General features: G+C 38.5%; 1 long non-coding RNA gene across 2 annotated transcripts in view; it reads right to left on the bottom strand.

Moving 5' to 3' along the window:
- Positions 1-21,928, bottom strand: part of LOC111768758 (uncharacterized) — a 350,610-nt gene that overhangs the window by 236,296 nt on the left and 92,386 nt on the right. For both annotated transcript variants that reach the window (XR_011428299.1, XR_011428300.1), the window contains exon 4: positions 10,749-10,864. This is a non-coding gene — a long non-coding RNA (uncharacterized lncRNA). The remainder of the gene's footprint in view (positions 1-10,748; positions 10,865-21,928) is intronic.

Raw genomic sequence — 21,928 nt, 5'->3', positions numbered from 1 at the left:
ACGGGCCCTGCTGATTTTCCCGCTGTATGACTCCACAGGAATTCTAGAAACAATTATCTTATACCTGATAGCTGTCGATTACAGGCACTCAAACTTTATATTCTCTATATCTTCATTGAAAAGATTTTCCTAATAAATCTAGATCCAGTTCATTTTTAGCTATCCAGAAATGTTATTTTTCCCACTTTTTCTAATGAAGATTGTTTCCTTTTATTTTTATCAGCAAAAATTATTTTGGTGCCTCCACCTTGTTTTTGAAAATTTCACTTACCTTCTGTACATAGATTGCTTGCTTCAGGTCTATGCAACAAATTTTTTTTATTACCGTAAGAACACTTAATACAAGATCTATCCTCCTAACAAATTTTAAGTCTACAATACATTATTGTTGACTATAGATACCACGTTGTATAGCAGCTCTCTAGAGCTCATTCATCGTACTTAACTGAAACTTTATGCCTGTTCCTTAATAACTCCCTACACAACAATTATTGATGTCAAGATCTGCAAGAATTTTAACTAAAATCGTGTTGATCAAATCCAAATCTCCATATTTTCTTATCACATTTTAAGATTAGTCATCTTAGATATATTTTTCTTAAATTTTTATTTAATATCCACATTTTAACCAAAGTTTCAGAATTTAATATGGATAACAGCTTTATTTTTGTAGCACTTTTATTCTATTAATTTAAGGTAACTCAGTTGACTGATGCTCATTTTTATTGATTTTTTTATTTTTATCTTATTTTTTTCTTCCTAGTCTTGTTTTGGCAATTCTTTCAGAGCAATTAAGAGAAAATTACAACCATTTTGGGAGTCATTAACTATTTTCTCCAAATAGGATTCCCTGCCATCTAGGTCCACCCACTACAGGTAAAGGACAGGACAGAGCTCATTCTCTCTTGGAAAAGAAAGTTCTGCTCCTTGAAGCTCACTGCTGGGAGGTAGGAAGTATTCCTGGATTTACTATGGAAATCTTAAGAAACGGAAATTTGATCTGCTTGGACATAATCTGATAATAGATATTAGAAAAAAAACATTTATTAACATACGCATCTACAAGCAACGTGAGGGATCCTTACAGTGATAGAAAAGTTCTGTATTTTGACTGCATCAATGTCAACACCCTGGATGTGACATTGTACTATAGTCTTACAAGATGGTACCATTGGGGGAAACTAGGTAAAGGGTATATGGGATCTCTCTGCATTATTTCTTACAAGTGTATGTGAATCAACAATTATCTCAAAAAAAATTAAATAAAAAAAACCTTATGCACCCAACATGCTCACTTAATCTCCCTTTGGCCTGCTGTGGAAGTTGACAGACATGGAGAAAATCTCTGTCAGGGTTGTCCCACATCCAATTTTCTCCCGGATAAAGCTCTGTCCTCTATTTTCTTTTGCATTTTGGTTCAGAGATTTGTCTTGCACTTTGGTCCAGGATTCCTGAATTCTAGTCTAAATCTTGCCAATTAGTGAATGATCTAAGTAATATCACTTTACTTCTACGGGCCTCAGTTTTCTCATGTAAAATGAGAGACTGAGCTAGATAACTTTTAAATTTCTAACTCTAAAATTCTATGATTCCAGGTACATGAAACTGGTGCTAAGTATTTCTGAAGCAAAGGTCAATACCATGGACTTCTGTGACTTTCCTCTATGGATCAGCAATGGAAAGATCTGGAGTAGAAACAAAGAGCACTTCAGGAATCCTTGAACAATTCAGCCTGCAGTACTGAACTACAAGTTGCTCTTCACGAACTCCTCCTATTACCTAACAACCTAGGTGACCTTTAACTAAACATCAATACTTGACAACAATGTTCATATAAACACTACATCTTGATCTAAAAATTCTGAAGCAAGATCTCCCTAAGAGGGAGCCCTGTGATGACTGATTGTCCTTACCACTCCCTCCCCTCTTTCAGACTATGCCTCACCATGGAAAACTACTTGAACTAGTCATTCTTAACCTGGATACAGTGTAAAAACAAATTCAAACTCAGTTGTGAAAAGGCAATCATGCAGTTACTTTAATGTTTTGCTCTCAGTTTCTGTTGAAGATTAAATAAACCAAACACCATGTGAAAACCATTACTGAATATTCTTTAAAAACCTTTTTAAAGAGATTGTCCTTATATTGTTGGGGGTCCTCCGCAAAAGGATTCATGCAGAAACAGGGGAAAGGATCTACGCATGGACTTTTGTGACGTAATTAGAATTTATATTCTGCAATGTTTTCCTCATAGTCAGTGCTTCCTAAAAGCTCAGATCTTAACTTAAAGCTCAAACAGTCCTCACCAATTAGTGGCATTAAACAGTTCTTAGCACACATTTAGAATATCTCACAAGTCATTTTAAGAATACAGATTTCTGGGTCCAAACCAAGAAATTCTAATTAAGCAGTTCTGAGATAAGGGCCTGAAATCTGCCTTTTTAATGAATAACCAAAATAACTATGATGTAAGTGGCCCATGGACCTCATGCTGAGATATACTAGCTTAGTTTTAAATTGTCTCCCCTCTTTTTGATGCTTCATATCTATCAATTTTTATAGCAGTAGCTTTATCATATCATTATTTTATTATAGACCATCTTAATTATTTTCTAGACTTAAGCAGAGTAAAAATAGTTTGTGCATCTCTGCATAAATATAAGCATATATAGCAGGCAATTAATTTGCCACCAATGGGGAAAACATGGGTAAACATCTTTATATCTTAAGCAAGACAGGACTGCTTAACTAAAATTGCAAAGACAAAAAAAAAGGATGAATATCATTGCAGCCAAATTAATGCTTTCTCTTCAAGGAAGGATACCACAGGCAAAGTTAATAGACAATTGACAGAATGGGATAATATATTTGCAATTTCTGAAAGTAGCAAAGAATTACACAAGGATATGCTATACACACAAAACATACACTAGCATCTACCCAGAATGTGTGGAAATTGATAGGAAAAGAATAGCAACCCCAGTGGAAAAATGGACAAAGAATATGACTAAGCAAAATAAAGAAAAATATCAAAATGTAACAAGCATGTAATGAGATGCTTAGGTGCATTGGTTATCAGAGAAATACAAATTAAAACAAAAATAAGATATCACCTTACATTTAATAAACTGGTAAACATTTGTAATCTAGACACTGCCAAGGCCTGGCAAGAATATGATGACCTAAGAATGCAGCTATTCTGAAAACAATCTGGCTGTCAAAGAGGCTGATAGCCCTTCTCTTGCCATAAGGCTTTCCAGGTAGGAATTATATGCCTATCATTATATTCACTAAACCACCAGAAGCCCAAATTAAGTCTTTGCTTTCTCCTTAAATCACTTCTTTCTTGACTCAAGGGAAGGCAGAAACACCTCATCTCCTAGTAGAAGGGAGTAAGAGGCACAGCACACCAATAGCCCTCTGTGAAACTCCTCCTTCAAAATCTAGCCCTTGACCCTTTCGTACGTGAATGCCAGTGAAGGGCAACTACGAGTCACACAGCCATCTTCCACAGTCTCCCTCCATCTCCCGAGAAAAGCTGGCATCATGGACTCATACCTCTTCAGAACGGTGTCTGTTGACTCAGCGATTCAATCGAATTTACCATTTTATTAACTATTGCAAGTGCTTATATGGGTCCAAATGAACAAGCAGATAAAAGTAGAACCAAGTAGATTTGTGTTGATTTCTATTCATGCTACCAGAAATGAGTTAACTTCTACACCTCACCCCGCACCTGAATATCTTTAGGGACTGTTCTAGTTCTAAAAGCACAAGATTCTAGGTAAACTAGAACCCAGTTACCTAAAGTCTATGCAAAAGTGACCATTGAACTTCAAGAGAAAGATAAAGCATGTGATAATATTTTTTTTTAAATCATAGTTATGCTTCTGACAGTACGGTTTAAAAATAATTATGCTTAAAATTTTGTTAACTGATTTTTAAATAAAACTTATGAATAAAGCATAATAATTTACACTTATGGATTTACCCTTCAAATTGAGGAAAAGTGTTATATTTCAAGTTTTTATATAATACTGAGTATCCTTCTCCAAGGAAATGAGGTTCTTGCAATTTCAGAAAATTGGGTCAATGTCTCTATCTTCCCAGTATATTACTGGAGGCTTGTGGAGCAGTATCTCAAAGTGTGGGCAAGACTACATGTCTCAGAATCACCTGAGTTATATTTAAAATATGCAAATTAATAAGCCCCATCCCAGACCTACGAAAGCAGAATGTCTGGGAACAGGACTCTTGGATTTTGCATTTTAAAAGTTCCCCAGTATTCTTTTTCGTTTTGTTCTGTTTTGTTTTTTGTTTTTTTTGAGGAAGATTAGCCCTGAGCTAACATCTGCTACCAATCCTCCTCTCCCTGCTGAGGAAGACTGGCCCTGAGCTAACATCCATGTCCATCTTCCTCTACTTTACATGTGGGATGCCTACCACAGCATGGCTTGCCAAGCAGTGTCATGTCTGCACCCGGGATCCGAAGTGGCAAACCCAGGCCGCCGAGACTGAATGTGTGCACTTAACTGCTGCACCACCGGGCTGGCCTCTCCTCAATACTCTTAAGCAATAAACTCATAAGTTAAAGTACTTAAGCACTCAGATCAAAATGGGAATCTGCATTTGTGAAAAATTGTTTGTTTTTTCTTTTGGCTGAGGAAGATTCACCCTGAGCTACAACTGTTACCAATCTTCCTCTTTTTGCTTGAGGAAGATTCACCCTGAGCTAACATCTGTGCCAATCTTCCTCTATTTTGTATGTGGGTCACTGCCACAGCAAGGCCACCAACGAGTGGTGTAGGTCCACGCCTGGGAACTGAACCCAGGCCGCCAAAGCGGAGCACACCGAACTTAACTACCAGGCCATGGAGCTGGCCCCCCAAAATTCATTTTTTAATATGCACTAAATAGGATCTCTTCTCTAAATGTATAAATATCACCTTCTACAGAAAATCAGCTTGGTTTAATGATTAGGGCTATGCACCAGAACTCAACAAATGTTTTATTCCCTGTGCCACCATTTCCCACCTAGAACAATATCAGTAAATTATTTAAATTCACTGTGATAAATAGGATATACAGTAATTCCTCTTTCCTGCCTCAGAGGCATAGTGTGAGGTTAATTAAATCACAGCTGCAAAACACTTTTGGCTCCTTAGAGAAAGACATTATATAAGACATAGTATCATATATGCAGCGTTTCTTTCTCTCCTATGAAAACAGGGCTAATTGTTCTTGAGAACTCAGTCCATGGCAGAGAAAACCACCATGACGCGGCTTTCACAAGCATTAAATGCACAAGGGCAAAATTTTGTCACAGTCGGTATCAGACCCAGTGAATGCTATGCTTCTATTCTTTGCACAAAGACCACTGCCATCTTGTGGAAAACAGTCATTGTCCTTATCTTGGGACTCTATTTCATTTGTGTGAAATCGTGACAGGAAAATTTGGGTTTTCTGCTCTTGAGGATTTGTGACATATATAGTCTTAGTCAGCCCGGGGCCTGTTATCTGTGGCACGTGAGGCCTCTGTGAGACCACCCTGAAGGTCAGGGAGTGTTAATGGAAGGAAGAGCTCTATAAACAAGACATCTCCCCAGGGCTTTGAACTGTACTCATCCCTCAAATGGGGCTTGCCACATAAACCTGCTTTTGTGTTTCCTTATATTCTAGAATTAGGTCTAAAAAAGAGAAAAAATATCATCACTGGTGATCATTAAGTCCAACGACGATTGCTCTGGGAAAATATGTCAGTCTGTAAATGCTGTTTGTATTCATTTGTCAAAAGAAGAGGGATTGCTTACAGTAAATAAATGAAAGAAGACCACCAACAGCACTGAGGTCTATCAAGTTTGATAAATCATTGTCATAGTTTGACAAACAGGATGCATTTTTAAATTCATCCTATAAAAATAGGTTTTCATGGAAGGAAGATTCCTTTCTAGCTTTTCTCATATTTGTTGAAAGGCACAGAAGTGTACTTAGAGAAAATTCAGCAAATGTCTTTCATTTTTTCCAGAGAAAACTTTGCCTTAAGAAGTAATACTACATGGAAAAAAAAAATAGTCTTTCTGGTCAGAAATATTGCCTTTTACTTCTGTGAAGTCATTCCTTGAGAAACACATGTTTGTTTGTTTTTTAATTTACATATTTTAATTTCTGTGGCTGTCAGCCTTCGGCAAAAAAGTGAATAGATGAAACTTGTCTTTGATACTCTCACCTCGCACTTCCACACTTTCACTCCACCCCGACTTAGGATATCTCCCCTCGGCTTGGAGTTCTCTCACCTCTGTCCTGAGATCCTAGTCTTCTCCATCATCAAATAACTGAAATTTAAATCAATATACACTAAAATGTTAGGGACTAAATAAGTCACCTCACTGAGGAATAGACGCATCTATGGAGAATTATCAGTCAGTCACTGCTTAATCCAAAAGGCAGAATATCAAAAGACAGATTCTAGGAAACTGGGCAGGGGAGAGAGTTTGATGAATTTTTTTTCTAGAACACAAGATTTCATTATATGGGCAGCCATCTATTCAGCTTATTGACTTTTAAAAGTTCAAAAAACACTTGGGCAAGAGTAATATCCTAAATCCTTCAAGTAAAATGGTATCTTCCTACCCTGGGCTTAAACCTTACCTCAGCACAGCTCTTGCATCCAAAAGAAATACATGTCAGATGAAGCAAAATATCAAAGAATAATATATGAGTTTACTGAAATGTCTTAAAAAGGCGGCAAAAACAGGGACCAGGAATACAACACATAATACAAAGAAACTTTTTCTATAATCTTTTTTGGATAGATTTTTCTCTTAACTCCCAGAATTGAAGCAATCGATCCCCTAAATTTTCCATCTTTGTGTTTCCAAAAGCACTCCAGCCTTCTGTTCCATTACTGCCCTCCAGGAGAAGCATTTTCTTATGTGAACAGAATTCTTCATGCTATATTTCTACCCAATGTCCTAGTAAGTACATCAGAAGCCCAGGAACCTGGCAATGACAACAAAGAATTTCCCTTACAGAGTAGAAGGAAGGTCAAAGACCATGAGCATGTATCCTTCAATAATTTTGCTCCTTTAGCATAAAAGCAATATCACATTACCAAAAAGAAGAATAGTCTGTTTGAGTACCATTTTATCCCAATTAGGGTGGGTCCCTATTCAGCTCTCTGAAGGTAACAAGTATACACATAACTGGTGCACTGGAAGACACTTTGCTCAGGTCTAGGTACACAGTTACTTAATGAACATGCTCGTCTTGGAGCACCATTTCCCATGTGGTTGGCCTAGCAAACACCAACTCATGCTTGAAGAGCCTTCTGTTAACTCACACTGAAACAGGTTCTCTGGCAGAGATTGCTAGTTACCTGCTGCCTAATTCATTACTTGCTTGTTTCTCATAGAAATAAAACTCAATTTTTAGCTGAAGTCATGGCCACCCACAAGAAAGAATATATTTCCATTTCTCACTTATCTTTCAGTTAGATATGGCCATAAAATTAATTTCTGGCCAATGATATGTGAGCTGAAAGGATGTGTTCATCTTCCGAGCTGTGCTCTTAAGAGAATTCTCAGTGGCTTCATTCCCCTCCACCTCCCCTTTCCTGCTGACAGGAGTAAGCATGTGGACAGGAACCATCGTGGACCATGTGCATGAAGCAACACACTGGAGATGGCAAAGCAACCAGACAGAAGGAGCCTAGAGCCTTGATACTATAGAACCACCATACCAGCGCTGCAGTCTTATGCTTAGAATGTTAGATATGAGAAAAAGTATTTCACTTATTTTGGGTCTCAGTATACAAACTCAGGACCTTCCATCATTTCCAATAGCACCCCATGCAGGCTTCCTGAGACACTGATCTCTCTGCATTCAATAAATGTTGGTTTTCTTATCTATACACTGTAAACTCAAGGCAGGCAGGATATCTTCTTAATACCTGTATTCCAGTGTCATGTACACTGTATATCTGCAATAAATATTTGCTGGATGGATGGATGAAGAAACGAACGAAACAGACAACTGATTGTGTGATCACCTTGTATTCACTCAGATTGAGACATTTTTACCTTATAACTTAATGGAGTTTTTCAACTTGAGATTTTGGGTAAATCTTTAAACTATAATAGAAAAGAAAGAAAAATGGAAGAAAAAATGCTATAAATGGTAATATACATGGTAATTTTCTAAATGACTGATGTAAGTACATACAGAATTAATGGTAACACTGATTTCTCTGGTAGGATTCTCTTCTAATCAGCAATCTCTCTTCACACAAAGTCCTAGTGCCAACACCAGGTCTGTTTTTATCTTTCTTACGTTTATCAAAGTGGTCTTCTACTGATAGAAATAGAAGCTTTAAATATAACGAGCTGTAAAATTTCTCAGATCTTATCTCTACTTACATAAATCCATAAATCTACTTACAGAAATTACATAAATGTCTAATGTACAAGGGTCCAGACTGAACTGTTGCTACTACTGCTCTCTTATCGTTCATCTATCTCCATCCCTTTGCACTTCCACATTCACACATTGTTCTGCACTGCTGTGTGGGAGGAACTTCCTAACCGGTCATGAAAACCAACTCTCCACTTATTCACTACAATTTGCATTTGGTACAGAGTATTCTTGTGGGCTGAGAGGACCGTTTCTCCTGTTCTTTACTCACGCTGGGACTATGTCACCTGGACTCTTCTTCTGGTGCTCTCCCCAGGTACCTCCACAGACTGCAGTTGAAATGCTCCAAGAAACAGCTCTCAAGATGGCGCTTGCCTCCATGGCATGACTTGCCACACTTCCCTGAACTTTCTGACCACCAGTCACCATATCACCCACTCTAGCATCACAGTTTGCTCGTCCACTCATGCTTTTGAATATGTTTTTCCCTTTGGGGTTTTTCTTGACCTTCAGTTTCCACTGATCTCTCTGTTCTCTCTCTTTTCAGCACGTTAGAAGTTATTTAGCTTGCCCTGAGCATCCAGTCATAAAGCATAGCAGTCAGGGCAAGTTCCTCTGGGAGCATTTTTTCTACTCCATGTCCCTTCCCCAGTTCCACCCCTTGCTAAGACACACACACACACACACACACACATCCTCTCTCTGTGACCTTTCCCTGTCCTCCTTTCAGGATTTCTCCCTTCTCCCTTCCACAACTACTATGGGACAAGGGTCAAACGCTCATGCTTATTTTGCAAAAGCTGCAGCTGGCATTCAAACTGCCACTGTACTTGCGGAAAAATCATTTTCAACGTTTGTTCTTTAACTCTTTCACAATCCACTTTATGTGGTTCACTCTAATCATTAAACAAGACCTTTAAAACACGATCATGTCCTTCAGAGGTTTTACTCTAAGAACAAAACATATTTCAAAAAGTCCAATACCCATGTAGTGGTTTTACTTTTCATTGTTATGGCCCAAGTTTATGTTTATTTATCTACAACATGCCATAACATTGTGCTATGCAGTTTAACTTATTTCACTCATCTGTGTCCTGGAGTTTGAAACCAAAACTGGCAATATTGATCAATAGGAGAGCTGAATTAGTTATTTCGCTTTCTGTTTTAAACAGACAATCCATTTCAGATATGGCTTCTTTTATATAAAAATTCTCAACTCTCCGTGGCTAGGCAGTGCTTACCTTTTCTTTCCATCTGATGAATTGCTTTCCACGTTTGCATTAACGCCAGTGGAGTTTACTTTAATCAGGTACCTATAATGTACTGGATCAGCTATGGAAATACCTTATGACCCTCATACAGAAACACCAGGAAAACCAGACACGTATGTACTCATTTTTTCCTCAGCTAATCCATATATTATCAGCACCAAATTCTGATAACTGAGCTTTTTTACTGCCTTTTATACAGTAATTTGTCAAATTTATAGCTTTTCTGTTCCATTGTCTATTAGCTCAGTTCAAATACTACAGTTTACTAGGCTTTACTCAATATAATCCTCTCAATTTTCCCTACTGAATTTTAGGTTTCATTCCTCAAATATCCTCCAAACCTCATTTCAGGCGATAGTACCAATACATTTCAACTTGATAGGCTCCAGTCCAGGAAAATAAATGGCAGGAGGCTGAAATACGACTTGAGAAACTGTATTTGCCCAGACCATTTATCAGAATACTTGAAAAATAAACTGTGGGTTTGATCATTTTTAATTTTCCTTATAATGAACCCAAGGTAAATAAAATAGATACATGTGTTACGATAAAGCACCTTCTCAGGGTGGGAATTATGAAATTATTTGTTTAATAAAAGGGAATGCTAAGTGTCTCCAGCATGTTTTCTTAAGGCAAATACAGATGACCTATGCTTTCTGACATAAAAATGTTTAGGCACATGACACAGTCACAGGTACAAATAACTGCTTTCCATATTTTGATTACATGAGTTAAAGTTCTATTATTGTCACCTTTTAAAAAAAAACTCTAAAGCAGGTAAAGAAATAAAATATATCCACATCATAGGCACTGTGTATTACAAGCCAGAGGGGGCAACCTTGAAAGCAGAGACACAGTTCAGTGCTTAGAAAGGTTACAAGGGGTGGAATGGATAGACGTGAAAGACTGTTTTAAATTCGATGAAATGACTTACCCTAACTAATACCCCATTTTGAACATACATATGTTACTTCTGAAATTAAATTATTGAATTTAATTATTTCAGATGTATCTTCATCCCAAAATGAAATCAGCAAAGTGGAAAGGACAGGGGAGGGTAACATTTACCTTTCTCGATCAGGTGATTTTTAAGCAGCAGGCCTCCCACAGGTGTGAAAAGGAAGTGGAGACCAGGAGCCCTAGAGAGACACCCAACCAGCTGACGACGTGATGGGGTGATCAGACTGAAACCAAACAATTGAATAATTGATCAGAATATCAAGTGAGTAAAGCAGCAGGTCGGGAAGGCACTAGCCACTAAATGAGAAAGACAAGTCCTGAGTGCCTCTTCTGCCTCATTCACTTTTCACCCTGGCTGCCTGTCATTTTTGTTGAGAATTTTTAAAATGCTTTAAATCAGTAAGGAAAATTAGAGATATTTTCTTCATCGATCACCACTCCCCCAGCCGCAGAAACGCTGATATACGCTAAACACTTATTCTATTAAAAATGAAGCTCAGTAAAATCATGAGGGAATTTCAAAGTTTCCTTACATATGGTACATTCTGAGAATGAAAAGGGAAACTCTATTAGGTTATTTAATAAATTCATTTATTCATTAATAAGTATTTAAGTATAATTGATTTAGTTCCACTGGCAAAAACTGTCTCTTTAGCATAAGCTTCATAAGTCCTCTAACATAAAAAATGTATATTTATTTCTCATTGTTTTAGCTGGAAGTAGAAAGGTATGTTTTATTTTGTTTCAATGTCTTTATTGGCTACAGTAAAAATGAGATTGTAACATCATAACATTTCTAGAGTTAGTTTTGTGTGTGTGTCTGTGTGTGTCTGTGTGTGTCTGTGTCTGTGTGGTTTTTAATTGTTTTGGAGAGGGAAGTTATATTTTGGATCCTTTGTATTTCCTTTTCATAAGAAGTTTTCAGAGAACTCGGAAAACACATCTGGGACTTTCACTGATTCTTCTTTTTAGGTGAAACTACATAAATATTTTCACTTACAATAAGTACTTCTCCAGGATTGTTTGCTATTGTCGTTTTTGTTTACAGTTTCTAACCTCCTACAAAATATTTTTACTTTGACATAAATGTCTTTTAAAAATTCATTTGGCAGCTGACCCCATTTGCCAATATGCACACTATCAGGAGAACATTCCAAGGGGAGACAGGTAGCCTACTGACGTCTTGTCAAGAAATACATTTTTTTTTTTTGAGCAAGATTAGCCCTGAGCTAACATCCATGCCCATCTTCCTCTACTTTATATGTGGGATGCCTGCCATAGCATGGCTTGATAAGCGGTGCATAGGACTGCACCCAGGATCCGAGCCAGTGAACCCTGGGCCAGCGAAGCAGAATGTGTGAACTTAACTGCTGTGCCACCAGGCCAGCCCCAAGAAGTACAGACTTTCAGTGAGCATTTACTGATCACCTTCTCTGTGCCCCACACACTGCTAGGCAACAAGTATGTGAATATGACACCAATCAGCCTACACCTGAGAGGGAAATCTGTTTATCATAGTTCCTTTATATATGTTGCATATTCATATGCACATTCAATCTTTCATTTACTAGGTACCTAATAGTACAGTAATAAGTGCCAGGAACTGCACTAGTCCACAGTTAGAAACATAAATACAACATATATTCAGCCTTCTGGGTGCTCACAGACTAGTGGGAGAGAGGGGAAATCCAGAATGGGAAATCTCTACGATAAGTGCTTTAGGGGGAATATGTCAGAGCCAGTGATGGCACAGAGTAGGGCTGGTTAGCTTTGCCCAGGGCCATCGAAGATATCCACACACACATCAGGCATGCTCGAGGCAATACAGATAGACAAATAAGGAAGGGAGTCCTTGATTTTCTCATTCATCTGGGCAGCAAGTTTCCAACCAACATGTGTCTCAGTCCATCCTAAAAGAATATCACCTTCAGACCACCCACCAAGTGGCTCTGTCTCTGGGCATAGTCACCACTTGGCATCTGCTGAGACATGCAGCAAGGGCATTAATTACTACTCACCATGTGATTAATGTGGCTGATAGTTCTTGATGAGGTCAGTGTGTTTTGTGGATCTTAGATTAATGATTCCAATTTGACAGACAGCAAGCCACTAAATGGTTACCAGGTGGCAAAAATATTGTGTTACCCTAGGCAGAACCAAAGAGAGTGATACGGCAAAGATATCAACTCATAGCAGGATTAATTACTTGAAAACATTTTCCCCATGTTTTTCCAAGTAATCAAGCAGAAATTCTATTTTTTTCCCATTTTTATTTTTAGGAAACAAACTGACTTCTCAGTGGACTCTACCGAAAACCAAAGAAATTATTTGAAGATAAAACAGATTTGACTTCACTGACGCATGTGAAGGATGCTGGGTTTAGACTGTACCTCACATGCCTAGCCTTCAGATGGAAGGGGCTATGTTATGTTAAGTAATTTAACTTTTCTACTTAGATGCTTAACCATTTAAACAGAACAAGCACATTTATGAGAAGACATTTAGCAGAAGACATTTCCTGAGCTTCTATTAGTAGATTGTCTTAAACAAAGTATCTGCTAAAAACAAACAAAAAAGATAAAGAAAAAGAGACAGAAGTCAAGAGAAAACAGTCTGATAGGAGTCAATTCAAAGGAACAGAGTTATATTTCTGTTTCCTGCCTAGTAAAAACAGCAAAAATCCTATATAAAACTTTCTTACATATTCCCAAGGTCATGAGCTCATTGATGAAGAAGTCATTCATTATTTATTCTTTTTTTTTTTTTTTCCTGAGGAAGATTCACCTTGAGCTAACATCCATGCCAATCTTCCTCTATTTTTCAGTATGTGGGATGCCAGCACAGCATGGCCACTAACAGAGTGGTATATGTCCACACCTGGGAACTGAACCTGGGCCACTGAAACAAAGTGTGCCAAACTTAACCACTAGGCCACCAGGGCTGACCCTCATTACTTATTCTTAATGGTAATGATCCTTAAGCATAAGGTCCAATATAGCAGTTGAATAATTTTGTTGAGTAATTTACAAACTGAATCTGGACTGTGGAAACTTGGTCTGGACATGTATTCTGTACACATATGTATACAGAACCTCAGCCTCCCATATCCAGAGTCAATCTGCAAAGAGCAGACAGTGCCCATCACTGAGCACACACTGGCACAACATGTGAGGCTACAATAAAAACAGAACTTACACTTTCCTTAAGGAGCCTAATATAATTCCTGAAGCAGGATGGCAGTCGGTGGGTAGGAATATTTTGTGTCCCAAGGACTAGAACATTTCAGTACATGGTCCACTCAAAAATGCTGCCCTAACTTGTGAGCGCTCTACTTTGCAAACTTTAGTGTCATAAATAAGACTGCTAAAGTGACAACAAAACCTCCGATTATAAGCCAGAGTGATGCTTTTCGAAGGTCAGTTGATCATGTCATTCCTCAGCTAAAACCCCGCAGTGAGTCTCCCATTTCCCTCAGGATGAGAGCCAATGGCCACGTTAAATCTGGCCTCCCTTGCTTCCCTGACCCCCACGCCCCTCTGTGAGTGCTGGCAGCCCTCTCCTGCCTCAACTTTTGCACTGCACTCACTGTTCCAAAGTCTGGGAATCCTCTTTTCACTCCCTTCCTGTGTTCACGTCTTTGCCCAAAGGTGACTTGCTCAGTGAGTTCTATCCCACCCACCCTCTTTACAAATGGAACCTTCTCACCCTACACTTCCCATCCTTTTATTCTATTTTCTGCACAGCACTTATAGCGCTCTAATATATCATATATACTTGTTTATTCAGTTTAGGGTTGACCTCACTCCACTAGAAGGCAAGTGCCATAAGGACGTGGATTTTTGTCTCTTGTTCTCTGCTGTCTCTTCAGTCCCTACAGGAGTGCCTTATCCATAGGATGCATTCAGTATTATTGAATGAATGGATCAATCAATTACAACCACTGTGGCTTTTGCACATAGGAGCTGCGCATAAGAAGCTAATAGAGATTAGAAAGAATTAGAGTTTAATTTCTTATTGGGCTGGAAGAGTAAGGGACCACTGAAGAAGTCAAGCTAGAAACGCTCCTTCCCTAACATTTACCATAAAAGATTTTCAAAGGCATCCAGTAAACACTGTATTGGCAAGGAAAACAAATTAAGAAGAAGTGATCCTTATTTTGAAATCAGTTTTGAGGGTTTTGGAACAATGATGAATGCCCATTCACACTACAAAGAAATTTACCAGCAAAGGGAGACTTCAGTCCAAACTTCAGCTGCCAAAGCTTCAGGCAGTCTACGCTGCAGGAAGATCCCCCCTCCAATGGCACATATATACAAATGAGGGCTATAGGAGTATCACGTTCTACTCACATTCTAGGCCTATATTAAGTAACTAGCCCAAACTCACTTACAAAATAGCTTTGAATATCTAATACATACCTGTAAAAGCTACTGTGGGGGATCATAATTGGCCACCCCAAAATGTGTCTCTTTGGTATAAGGATTATTTTGGACTGGTTACTTTTAAAAGCTGCAGACATGGGAAAAGCTCTGAAAATCAAGTAGAAGTAGAAGTTACCCTTTGTAAGAGAGATTTACATTTGTAAAGGAAATCACCATTTGTAAAGGTGTCTCCCTCTCTGGACCAGGAAGAAGGGGGGATGACTTTATCAGTAGAAACTTATCAATGTGCAGGCAAGGACTTAAATCTGCATAATAACCTTACTCTTGGGTACTGTCCTTTTCTAATAATCTCTCATAACTGACTCCTCCAACCCCCTACATCCTCCTTTGTCTTTAGCTGAAGATGGTATTTAAGATGAGAACCTCGGCATTCTGAGAGTTACCCAGTTTTCCTAGGTTTCTCCTGCGTATACATTATAAAGCTTTGTTTGATTTTCTCCTGTTTTTCTCCCATTATTTTCTCCTCTTAGTCTCACGTGAATTTAATTCGTAGCCCAGCCAGATGGACCTAGCGGGCAGAGGATTTGTCTTCCTCCCCTACACTACATATACATGAAAGATTTCCTCATGTATTTTCATAACCAGTTTTAATGTTTTATGATTTAAAAAAAAAGGATCTCCAGGAATAGAACACCAAATTACAAACTCATCCTTACAGAAAATAAAGATTCAACTAATAGCAATTAACTTGAAAACTTTGTTCAAAACAAATTAGGTGAGAGCCAGAAGTGGTCTATATGTTTAGCAGTATGCCTAGATTGGTTCTAAACTATGAATTTTTATTATATAGTGCTCTCTATTTCTTCACATTCAGAATATTTTGGGGTTTTGGTGTGTAAAAATGACACTAGAATCCTGACTGCACAATTAACCATTAAAGCAAAAACTGTTTTTAAATCCCCTTGGAAACATAAAACTATTAAATCACTGTTAATTCCAAATTTAACTTAGTTATAGGTCATTTAAATCTATGATGCCATTGATTATATGATGTGCCATTATTCTATGTCACTAAGAAAGAATAAAATGCTGCCAATTATAATTGTAAGGTGTCTGTGATTATAAAATACATCCCAATTTCAGAGATTTTAAAGTGAGGGAAAAGTCGATTGGAATCAATGAATCATTTACTAGTATTTAGGGGAGTTTTAACCAAGGAGGCCAAATATTCTCTTTTTCTACCAAGGAAACAATAAAAACAAATCCTACAGATTAGCAAACACCACACCAGAGTCAAGAAAAATTGTTGAATATCCTAGACTGGGATAATTCCGACCTACATGAGCCATATAATTAATCGTGATCCACAATTGAATATCCTAGACTGGGATAATTCCGACCTGCATGAGCCATATAATTAATCGTGATCCACAAGAACAAGATCTAGAAGAAATTAGCCTGGATGTAAAATTAGCCTGGAGACATTTTAGCTATAATCTTTTTGAAGGAAATACTATGCTTCCAAAAAAGTAACATTATCTTAGGATAATATTGGTTCTTCTTAAAATCATGAAGTAATTGATTTTCTCAATTTTTTTATTGGAATTCTGAAATTTCACAAAATGGCTTTGTCTAATGAAAATATTCACCAATATGATCTTTTATATCTCATTCTTCTTCATGCTGTGCTCTAAGGGGAAACTAGAAAATGTCATTCTGAAAATTGTTTTGACAAATAGCAGGTAAATCACAAAACATAAGCAAGATAATGCTTAAAATGGGAGAGGATTTGGCAGCCAAATAGCCAAGAAAGAAAAATGAAAACTAGTAGTATGAAGACTACAAGCATTTATAGAATTTCCAGAACGTGTGACTAGATCTTTCAAAACGGGAATTACAAACAATAAGAAACGTCATGCAGCAATTTCATTTTATGTAGAACCATGTAAGTAAAAATACCATTTGATTTAATAATGAAGATATGAAAAAGACAAACTGTTAACAAAATATAGTTTTCGGTAGCTTCTTTTGGTAATGGTGTGTACATTTTCAAAGGAGAAAGTCAATAGATGTAAGATTAAAAAACATTATTCATCTCTTTCTCACAGCAGGGTGACTAAAACCTGCTGTCACCAAACATGTTACCTCACTGTTCCCTGATGGAGTTCCTTTAATAGGATGAGATGAATGCAAGTGTTTAACTATTTTAACATATCAACAACAGAAAATAAAAGCAGCTATTGAAACAAATGATCTGGCGTCCCACTAATTGAATATGTTTATGTCTTTAGACAGAAAGGCGCTGATGCTTAAAATTTTTACAGTGCCATAGGAATAGAGGTTTACCAATTAAGCCACAAGTTGGGTTCAATTCCAAACATGTCTCTCAAGCCCTCCGCCCATCCCTCACGGACAGAAGTGCTTAACATCTGTCAGGGAGTCCGTGCGTGTTAATTTTCTATGTAAACTGAATCTAAACCATGATTTCAAAGGTTCACCACTTCATAGCTGATGTTGGTCCAAATGCAGGAGATCGCCTAAGTTATTAATAGATCACGCTGCCTTGCACATGTCTACAATAACCGGAGGGTCTCTAGAATCCAGAAAACCTCTGTCTATTCGGAATGCAGGACACCTTACTATAATAGTCCCTACCTTTTTCTTGTTCTCTAAGGCGCCCACAGACCAACGACGTATCCCTTGGAAAGTCAGAGCATTAATCCTAAAAACGAACCACTTCACAATTTCCATAGTTTTGGCTCTGACCTATCCTTAAATCAAAATGGAAAATAAAATCACTTCGAATCCCCATTCTTTAATTTTTTTTCCTTTCTTCCCAGCCTGTTCTCTATCACTGGGCTCCCTTTTCCTGAGCCTCCCAATTTTCTCATGCAATCTCCACTCACAGAGAACAGCTTGATAAATTTTGGCTGAGTAAGGATCTAACAAATTATTTCTTCTAGTAGCTTGTACATTTCAAAAGGCGATGCCTAGGGAAGATTAACAACATATCACTAACAGTGGAATTTCTGGAGGTGCTTTTTAGGTCCCCTTTGGTGCAAAGAACTGAGCTTAGCCTCAGTTATGTTTTAATACCAAGTTGAACCATATTTCATATTTCACATGCCAGAACTACGTTTTCTTCCAGCTTTCATTCTACCTATTATTAAGACTTTTGCATGGAAAAAAACAGGACTTTCCAGGATATATAGAGAAGAAAATATTCACACATACAGTTTCATGGAAACTTATTCAGTACAAAAGGAGTTGGTATTAAAGAACAATGTCAACTCCAGTTGAGAAGTTCTACAGAATTTTTCAAGCAATTATTGAATGTTTCTATTCCATCTAATCAGTACAAGCTAATGAGATGAAAATAGCAGCCTTTGTCAAGACTGATGTAAATTTTTTACTAGCATATCCTTTAAAATACGGCCCATTGCCTGAGGGGCACCTGAGAACATGTTGCCAAAGGCAAAAAGGAAACGAGTTTTTGTGGATTAGAATATTTTGAACTCACAACACTGATTATATATTTTTGGTCGAAATTTTTCTTTTAAGTAGTGGTAATGTGCCCCAATTTGTAGCCACAATTTTGGATTTTCAGTCTTTACACCAAAAGACAAAAAGGAAGGAAGGAGGGAAGGAAAAGTGAGGAGGAGGAAGGGGAAAGGGAGAAGGAGGAGGCTGGAGGAGGGAGCAGCAACGCCTTTATGTTGTACAACAAAATGTCTCTATTTCGAACATCAAAACTGGCCGAGACAACAATCTCCACTGGTGAAATTTAGACTAGGGTATGAGGCATCCTCCAGGGTTTCTCCACTGAAACAACTTTGCCACATTCATCTTGAATGCCTCTAATATAGTGGTTCCCAGCCCAAGATACACATTAGAATCTCCTGGGAAAGTTAGAAACTCTACTGATGCTCTTCATTACCTCTGAGACTTTGCTGGGATTGGCCTAGGATGCAGCCTGCACAGGGAGAGACTTAAAAGCCCCCCCAGGTGATTCGCCCGCGCAGGTGCTCCGCGTTCATCAATGGACAGAAGGCAGAGCTATTCCAGACACCTGTTGGAGATGATGGCACTTGACTAAGCCCCAGCTTCACAAACGTCTTGCCTGTTGAATTTTCACAGCCTCCCCACATTTACTCAGTGAAATGGGGACAACAGTGGATCGCAGCTTGAATAGTAGCTCTCAGACCCACTAAGCAATTCCTCTCTCTCCTTCTGGGTTCTGACACCCTGCAGTAGGAAAAGGGACAAACAGCCTAGCCAATAAACGACCGCTGCCACTCGATCACCTTTGACTACAGTAAAGAGCCTGAATTTGCCTTTCAGTAATGCGGCGACGGCGTAGGAACGAGGGTGCCATCTGGTGGCTTTCCTGGGCATCTCACGCCTCTTTCTCCAAAAAAGAAACGTGAATGACTAATCATACTCTCCCACTCATTTGCATACTAGAAACAGGCTCAAATATTCCTCCTCCAATGAGAGAGCTCCATGGTGACAGGAAGAACCTGAAGGAAGGGCAGAGCCAGCCCTTTCTGTAGGTCAAATGGAACACATGCTCGCCTTCAAATATCTTTTTCACCCATCTGTCTGCCTCCAAAGTTCTTCTTTTAAAGCCCTTCAGGAAAAAGGTTAGCCCAAATGGGCTAACAGTTTTGTTACCAGGAAGGCTCTAACACAGCGGTTCTCAAGTTCAGCATGCATTGGAATCACCTGGAGAGCATGTGCAACTCCAGGTTGCTGGGCTCCACTCCCTGCGTTTCCAATGCAGCAGATCTGGCTTTGAGCCTGAGAATCTGCATTTCTAACAAATTCCCAGGTGATGCTGATGGTCCAGTGACTGCACTTTGAGAACCCTGGAGGAACTGGCAAAGATTAGATAATTAACAGGTAGTGATCTAATAAATCTATCAGCCACCACTACCCATAGAATGAGGCAGTGACCAGCATCAAAAGATGATGTCACTATGGGGTTGTTTCTAGATATCAACACAATACGATAAGGGAACCAAAAATTGCCAGCAAAGAAGTGGTCTGGATGAGGAGTGGACAAAAAATGCCTCTTCACTGTTTTGCCCAGTGTTCTCTGGGGGCCCCTGGGAAACACTGCGTGGTCTGTTACCTAAATACCAAATCATCCTAATCCATTTCGTTTGGTGGGGAGCAGACCTGATTCACAAGCCAAAACGACAAGCTATAATAGATTTCAAACCAAGGATTTTATAGAGACATACAGCTACTGGAGCTGTTAGTTTGCATTCCAATAGCGCCATCTAGTGGAACTTTGTTTTACACCAAAGAGCCTAAAATGGAGGCGGTTTACTTTTCCACAGGGAGAGGGCGGCATCATTTGCTAATTGTAATACAATCCAGAAGGACAAGTAAACAAAAACTGGAAATTGCGACTATGAGAAAGACATTTTAGCAATCATACATAATATGTTCTATGAAAACAGAGCAAAGACATTAGCTCAGGAACTTGCATACACAGAAAACTGTGCACAAATAGCTCTTCCAGACTAGTCTGGTAAGAATAGGTAGTGAAAATGAGAAAATGATATAACAGCCAAACATTATGTTGATAATCTGTGGTTGTATGTTACAGCCTCAAACCTCCTCATAATAACTGATAAATAATTATGTGGAAATAAGAGAAAAAAGCTCATGTTCTGCATAAATGTAAAATGATTCATAACCACACACTGAATGAACAGTTGACTAAATTGAATTCTCTATTCTCTACTATGGCCCCAGGAAGAGATAGAGTAAGGAGGAAAAAGAGATGCTATATCCTGAGAAGGGATCAGAAAGGAAAAAATTCAAGACATTAAAAATCTGCTTCATTGGCCACAAAATGTTAGGTGCAAAACGCTGTTCTATGTGAGCTGATAGTTTAGGAGTAACCATTCACTGAACATTCAGTTGAACATTAACAAGAAGCAATTTTGTTTTTCTAATCACTGCTCCCAATGTGACAGGTTCACTGCTACTTTCCAGCCTCAGAATCTCTCCGTCAGATTCCACTGATGTCTGGTCATTTTCATGATTCACAAAAATCTTAAAATTTTACCTAGCCCAGGCTAGTGAAACCGGTGACCCACAGCAGTTTGGCCTGAACCTCCTCTTCTGACTCCAGTGTCATGAAGTCAATCTGAGAACTTGTTAGAAATGCAAATTCTCAGGCCCGGGTCAAGAGGAAAAGCATCAACATCTGTCACAGGAGAATAAAAGCTGGTCTTCTTGCGTTCTGTTGTCTGATTGTGGTGTAACGATAACATGCAATTGCCTTGATACTACACTGCTTGATCCCAAACTGTCCTTCAGATATTTTTATAAATATTGTTGATAGAATTTTACCTAGCCCATATTCCCTAACCCAAGTGAGACTTCAACATGTCCAGGATTTTTAAATTACATTTAAGAAAGTATACGTAATCCTATAGAGAACCCCTGAATATATTATATTTCAGTACCTTCAACTAAGGTTTTATTAAATTGTGTTTCTATTTCTTATATCAAGAATCGCTGTTCTAATAAATCTTCATTGAATTTCATATGTGCTCAGCGCTCTGCTTTGAAGGAAAGATGAGTATCTTAGGTTGGGTACCCAAGAGGTACACTCTGAGATGAGGATTCGGTGAGCAAGTGATTTATTAAGCAGGTGCTCCCAGGAGGAATGAGTAAGGGAGTAGGGAAAGCAGAACAGGAAAGGAAGCCATGCAAGCATGTGTTTCAGACTAAGTCCCCTGGAAGGTACCCTCAACCTGATCCTGCAGCGAACTCCGACATTTATCCAAATTAGAAGCAAATGAGCTGGGCTTTCATCCTCCCAAGTGCATTGCTGGTAAGACAAGGCACCTGAGGTTGGCCTGGCAAAGGAGGTTCACAGATGCT

Source organism: Equus caballus, chromosome 18, assembly GCF_041296265.1.
Source record: "Equus caballus isolate H_3958 breed thoroughbred chromosome 18, TB-T2T, whole genome shotgun sequence".
Classification (NCBI taxonomy): domain Eukaryota; kingdom Metazoa; phylum Chordata; class Mammalia; order Perissodactyla; family Equidae; genus Equus; species Equus caballus.
Note: the sequence above shows the minus strand (reverse complement) of the source record. Positions and strands in the feature narration are given on the sequence as shown.